Consider the following 7,325-nt stretch of genomic DNA (forward strand, 5'->3'; position numbering starts at 1 on the left):
TTTATACTGGGCAGAAAAAATAAACGATTTGTATTCAATCAAAAGACGTGGACCTCATATAGAAAATATAGAGTCAATTAATATTCCTGATAGTGAAAAATTGTTTGTTGGAAAATTAAATATTTATTCAAAACGAGGGTAAATTGTTTTTTTATTATCAATAAAATTAATAGAAAATTTTTCTTTTTCATTTCTATAAATTAGTGCGTTAATTGATATTTTTATAGAATTATTTTTTGGATTGGTACGAAGGATATTTGGTATGCTCATACAACTTCTAATAGCATGGCAAATTTATTTGTTGAAACAAAAAGCAACAATGATTTAATTATCGATTTAACAATTGATTCAGCTCTTGACAGATTATGCTGGATTTCCAACAATCAAATTACGAAAATATCAAATTTATGTACGTATAATTATAACTGTTATTATGGATTGAATTTATAATTTTATAATTGCTTTAAATTTTTAAGATTGCACAGAAATAAATAATTGGCAACCATCAAGTACATTGAAAATTATAACGATTGCTAAAAATTTAAATGATGCTCATGGTCTTGCAGTTTTTAATAATGTATTTTATTGGATTGCAAGTAATTCCTCAAATCAGTAAGTTGTTTTTTTATTGTATTTTTTTTTTTTCTTTTTATTCTTATTTGTACAAGTTTTAAAATTTTATTTAAAAATAAAATAACGAGAACTTTATTCTACTAAATAATTTTCATTTTAAATATTTACATATAGATTTTTATTTTTTTATTCATCTAATTTTTTTCTTTTTCAGTGAAAGTATTTATTTAAAAAACAGAAACAAAAATACAGTTTCAATAAAACTAAAAGTTCATGGTTACGAATTGGCAATTGTTCCTTCACATTGCCCAATTTCAGATGTGAGTCAACTCAATCAATTTAATAATTTTTTTATAAACAACAATTATAAAAAATAAAATTTGATAAATATTTTTAATTTCAGTCAAAATATAACAACGATAATTTATTACATCTCACTGATGGTGAATTATTTGAACTTGCACAAGATAAAACAGATATGTTGAAATTAAAAATTCAAGGTTTAACAAATAAAAATCACAATATAGAATTCAGTAGTAATTGTGCAAATAAAATAATTTATATTCTTCAAAAATCTAAAAAAAATGGTAAACAATACTCTTTATATAATCATGAAAATAATTTTTCTAAATAATAATTAACAAAATAATTATCTATACAGATGATAAAAGAATACTCAATGTAATAACTTATGCTGGACATACATTTAAATTAATTGATCAAATAACAGATACTTTTAATTATGCTGAATCAATAGCATACGATTGGATCACAGAAAATATATATTGGGTAGAGCTACGTAATCAAAGATATGCAATTAAAGTTACAGGACCACATTATATGTTTTCTAAATATGTTGTTTTCCCTGACGAACAACTTTCTGTCAAAAAAATTTATATTCATCCAAGATTTAAGTAAGAATTTAATTTATACTGGCAATTAATAAATTTTCATGATATTTCTTGTATAATTTCAATTGTAATTTTTTTATTTTGTAGAATGATTTTTTGGAAAGCTTCTAATAAAATTTGGTATGTATCTATTGACGAAAAAATTGATGATGAGAGACGTATTTTTTATGAAGGACCAGAAACAAAAAATATGTCTGATATGGCTGTTGATTTGGCTCTCGATAGATTGTGTTGGTTTTCTCGTCAATCTGAAAAACTTGACGCTAATAATCATACTTTCAATTCGACAACTCTCTGTATGTATATTTACATATTAATATATATTTTTTTTGTTTGAAAATATAATTTATCATTGTCCAATAACTTGTGAGGATATTAATTTTAAATTTTTTTTAGATTGTGTCACTATTGATGGCCCTCGAAACATCATTGTTATTGATGAAAATTTAAATGACGCTCGTAATCTTGTCGTTTATAATGATACATATTATTGGATAGCGAAAATTGACGAAAAATTGTAAGTAATTCAATTGAAAAAAAATAAAAGAAAAATAATATTCTCTGTATTTTGAAAACATTTAATGATTAAATATTTTTTTATTTTAGTAAAACAATTTTTTTCAAGAATGGCAATGAAGAAACTGTCAAATTAGAGTTAAAGAATAATATAAATTACGGTAAAGAATTAATATTTTTCTTTCCAAGCTGTCCATCATCACAGGTACATTTATATTTTCCAAATCATCAAGAATTTATATTTTTAATTTTTAAATTTTACTATTCCAGATATCAGATTTTTGTCTTAAAAATTCTGACTGCAGACGTAACGAGTATTGTGATTCATCAGTATGTAAATGTCCTCCGGTAAGAAAACCAAATTTCCACATAAAAAAAATCATAAAAATCATTCTAAAAAAATAATAAATAATATAGATAAATTTTTAAATACCAACAGAACTATGAAACAGATGAAAATAATAATTGTATATTAAAAAATGAATTTAATTTTTTTTTATACGTAACAACAAATAAATTTTATTCATTGCCATTGTTAAATTTTTCAACCAATCAAAACTCATCAGAAGTAACATTTAAAAATTCAATCAACTCAAATTTTATATCCCATGATGATGATAAATATTTCAACATTGCATTAACAAGTGATTGTACAAATGGAAATATTTATTTACTTCGTGAAAACGTATATAAATCAGGTAAAAAAAATTTTCAAAATGAATTTTTTTATTTTTTAAATTATAATTAACATTTACAAATTACAAATTACATTTTTTGTCTCTTGTGCTTAATTAATTTAAATAATAATTCTATTTATATTTTTTAGTACCAAAAAAAATACTCAGTGTAATGCATTTTAACGACAATAGTTTTGAAATAATTAATCAAACTGTCAATATATTTGACAATGCAACGTCAATAGCATTTGATTGGATGACAGAATGTTTATATTGGTCAGAAAAAATTCAACATTATAATGAAACTAATTATTTCATCAAAGTTATTGGACCAAATTATAAAAAGCCAAAATTTATTATAACATCTGATCAAATATCGTCAATTGTTAAAATTCATATTCATCCTAAAAGAAGGTAAAATAATCAATAATAAATTTATAAAATAATAATTTACATTTTTATTTAACTAATTTCCTTTTGTTTTTTCTATTAGTGAAATTTTTTGGACTGGTTTTGATGATATATGGTCTTCTTCTACCTCAATTAATAGTACTGCATATTTATTTTTAAAAAACAAAGAAACTAAAAATATACTTGATTCAATAATTGATTTTGATAATGATAGATTTTGCTGGCTTTCTTATAAAATTATTAAATATCCAGATGCTTTATATTCTGTTTGTAAGTGTTTTCTATTCATTATTTTTATAATATAAATTAATTATTTTTTGATTTATTAGATTGCGCTCCATTTAATGTTCCTCGACCAATTGATTTTGAGGATGTTGCAATTATTACTCAAATCAATAAAAGTATTCAAAATATTGCTGTATTTAATAACTCATATTATTGGACTATTCTTGATGATAAAAATTCGTGAGTAAAAATAATTTTTTTTTATTAATTATAAATTTTACATAAAATTTTTTGAAATTAGGAATTTTGTTTTTTGTTAATAATAATAATTATTAATTAATATATCAATATTATTAATCATGATATTTTATTATAATTAATAATATTGATATATTAATTATTATTTATTTATGACTCATTATGACTAATTAATTATTTTTTTTTTTTTATTTATAGAGTGTCAGTGAATTCTACAAATAATCAGCGTAAAAATATTTTTGTAAACAAAAATGATCAAGGTGTTTTATTAACAATTTATCCTCAACGTTGTCCTGCTTCAGATGCACGTTTATATGATAATGAATAAATAATTTTTTTTTTTTTACAACAATATTACATTTAAATAATTTAAGTAAATGCAGGGGTCTCTTTTCGATGCAGAGGGTTTCATTTCGATACAGAGAGATTCTTTTCGATTCAGAGATTTATAATTTGGTAACGCTATTGGCACCGAATACGGGGAATTTACGGAGATATTTTTACATATTATGGGAAAACTTATACGGTAAACATAGCCACAATTGTGTGTGCAAGACTGATTACATGTCCCCGTATTTCCCGTAAATTTCCCCGTATCGGTGCCAATAACGATTTCGTCTATATATGATTGCCTGTTTATTTCTCCACTTGCCTCTAAAAATTATACAGAAAATAAAAATAATAAAATTGCTATTATTTATGTAAAAAATTTATTGATGATTATATTTATAAAATTAATAAATAAATTGAACTAATAAATAATTTTGTTTTAATTTTATTTAAAAAAACTTTTCTACTAATTTAATTAAATATTTATTGCTTGAAAAAGAATAATATACATTTTTTTAAATAAATAAAAATAAAAAAAAAAATATTTATATGACCTTGATGAATTTCCTCGTGCCAATGTTTTTATAGTTTAAAAAAAAAAACATAAATAAATTTAAAAATTTTATCAAATGTAATAAAAAAAATAAATAAATAAATTTTCTTATCATACATTATTTTGCTACTTATAATATTTTTTTTCTACTTCACTTGAGTAAACGTTTCCAACGAAAAACTTTAAACAAGTATTAAAAATAAAATAAAAAATCAAAATGATAAAAAAAATTGGAATTTTAAAATTATTATTATTATTAATAATATTTTCAGTGAATTTTTCAAAAGTAAATCTTTCTGATAGTGCAGAAATTTCGTCAGCTGAAATGCCAGAAAATATTGAAGAAGAAATTATTACTGATAATAATAATGATGATGTTGATGATCCGGAAAAAGATGAGCAAGAAGAAGCTACTGAAAAAACATCAAGCAATATTGACAAAATTATCCATAAAGTTGGTGAAATTGCTTTGAAAGTTCTGAGTCATCCAGATATTAAAAAGTTAATTAAATCAGGAGTTGATATTGCAAGTCAATATATACCACCACCAATTGGTCCACTTCTAGCTCTGGTAACAGATGAATTTTTCGATTCTGTGCTGCCAACATTGAATCCAACAAACGACAAGCCACCATCAAATGGCATTGATGAAAATAAAAATAAAAACCTGGATGAAATGGAAACATACATGGACAAACAAGCAGATAAAATAATTTCAGAAATAACCCACGTTGTTGATGCTCACAACATGTTTAAAAAATTTCGTCTCGATAGAAAAAAAATTGACTCGTATTATAATTTATATTACAAAAATTATTTACATAAAAATATTCGTCCTTCAGAAAGTATCATGAATGAATTAACATCTGAAACAAGTGAATTTAGAAAAATATTATCTGAATTTACAAGAAATTTTATTACAACTCAGGATGACATGATAGCCGAGGCTTATATTGAAAAAAATATATTTGAAAATATTATTGATGAATATAAAATACGAGTAAGTTAATTATTTTTTTTTTAATTTAAATATCATTTATTAATAATTGTTTTTCTTTCAAGGTAAACAATAAAATTGATTGTGGTTTGAGAACAAGACAGTCATTAATTTATAAAATATTCATCAGCACAACAACAAGTGTTGCAAATGGATATGCTTTAGTTGTCGCTGCTTATATGAAAAATTATTCTGACAAAATTCATAAACAAGGCTGTAATTTTAATTTAAATTAACAAAGAAAATTATCAGCACAATTGATTTTTCTTAATTAAAAAAAGTAACTAGAGTTTTTTATTTTTGTTTATACAGATGATGAGAGAGTCATGGGTTTTGCTATTGATGCCATCAATGAGTATAAATATTTTTTGTATGAAATATCTAAACATGCTAAGACAGCAATGGAAAAAGGATCTACACAAATTCGACCTTGTGATCCTGGTTTAAATCATGTTCGAAGTAAATAATATAATGCTGTTTTTTTTGTATTTTTATTTATTTATTTATATATTTTAATTACAGATGAAACGTGGGAGAGATTTGATCGAATAATTCAAATGTACATTGGAACAACTTGCAATTATTCAGCGCGAAATTATTTAAAAATAAATTATCGAGGAAAAACTTATACTTTTAAAAAAGATAAATGTAAAAGTTTTTTTTTAGATAATGAAAATGATCTTCGAGCAACTGCATATTACAATGAGGTACAATAAATTATTAAATAATTAATTTTATTTAATAAAAAAAACATTGATTTTTAATTAAATGTTTAATTGTTTTGTAGAAGAATCATGAACGACTTGTTAATTATGTTGAAATAAAACATCCAAATAAAAAAATTAGTAGTACTATAAAAATTAAATATTTTGGAAATTCAAGTCGTGGAGATGAGCATTCAATGAAAATTGAGCAAACAGGAGTTGATTGTAATTCATGTAGTGATAATAATCATCAATGTTCACGTAGTGCACCTGTTGTCTGTCCAATTACACCAACTCAAAATAAATTTCAATACATCAGTTTACAAAGTGTTGAAGCTTCTGAAAATTGGTATAAATTATATTTAATTTATTTCATTATTGAAAATATATTTTTTTCAATTATCATATTTATTTTTAAATAAAAAAAAATATTTTTATTTTAGTTTTATTATTGGTGTTCGTTGGAGAATGATAAAAAAAATTCTTTATTTACAAATTAAAGAAGGAAAATATGAAAATAATAAAATTATTAAAGATAGTGTTAAATGGGTTCCAATTGTTCAAGATCGTTCAATGACGAGTACTGTAAAAATTGGAACAAAGACAATTTTTAGTTTGGAAGATGCTGTGTTACCCATTGGATATGGTCTCAAAGGTTTTAAAAAATTTTTATCTATAAATTATTTTATAACAATAATGACATCGGCTTTAATAATAGGAAAAAAATTATTTTATTTAGCTTTAACTTTTGTAAATAACGAAACAATTGGATTAAAAATTTGGGGAATTCCATTGATACCTGGAGACAACAACACTGAAGAAATTGAAATAACAAAATTATCAAATGATGGGTAAATTAAATTTCGAAAAAAATAAATCTAAAGTAGCATATTATTTATGGAATGAATTTAAATATTTTTTAATTATATTGTGTAGAGAAAAAATAGAGATGAATGAACCAGATCAATCAGAGTATTCACCAGAAAATTTTCTGATAAGTGAACCAGGTCAACAAATACAACTTCAACAAACTGATGAGATAAAAGATGCTGCTCAAACAACTGTACCATATTTAGATATTCAAGATGTTGAATCCAATCCATCACAACCACTTGCAGGTGTTGGAATTTATTACAAAGGAAATCATGGTTTTGGTGGTTTTATTGGTAT

The sequence above is a fragment of the Aphidius gifuensis genome, linkage group LG6 (assembly GCF_014905175.1).
Source record: "Aphidius gifuensis isolate YNYX2018 linkage group LG6, ASM1490517v1, whole genome shotgun sequence".
NCBI classification, from domain to species: Eukaryota; Metazoa; Arthropoda; class Insecta; order Hymenoptera; family Braconidae; genus Aphidius; species Aphidius gifuensis.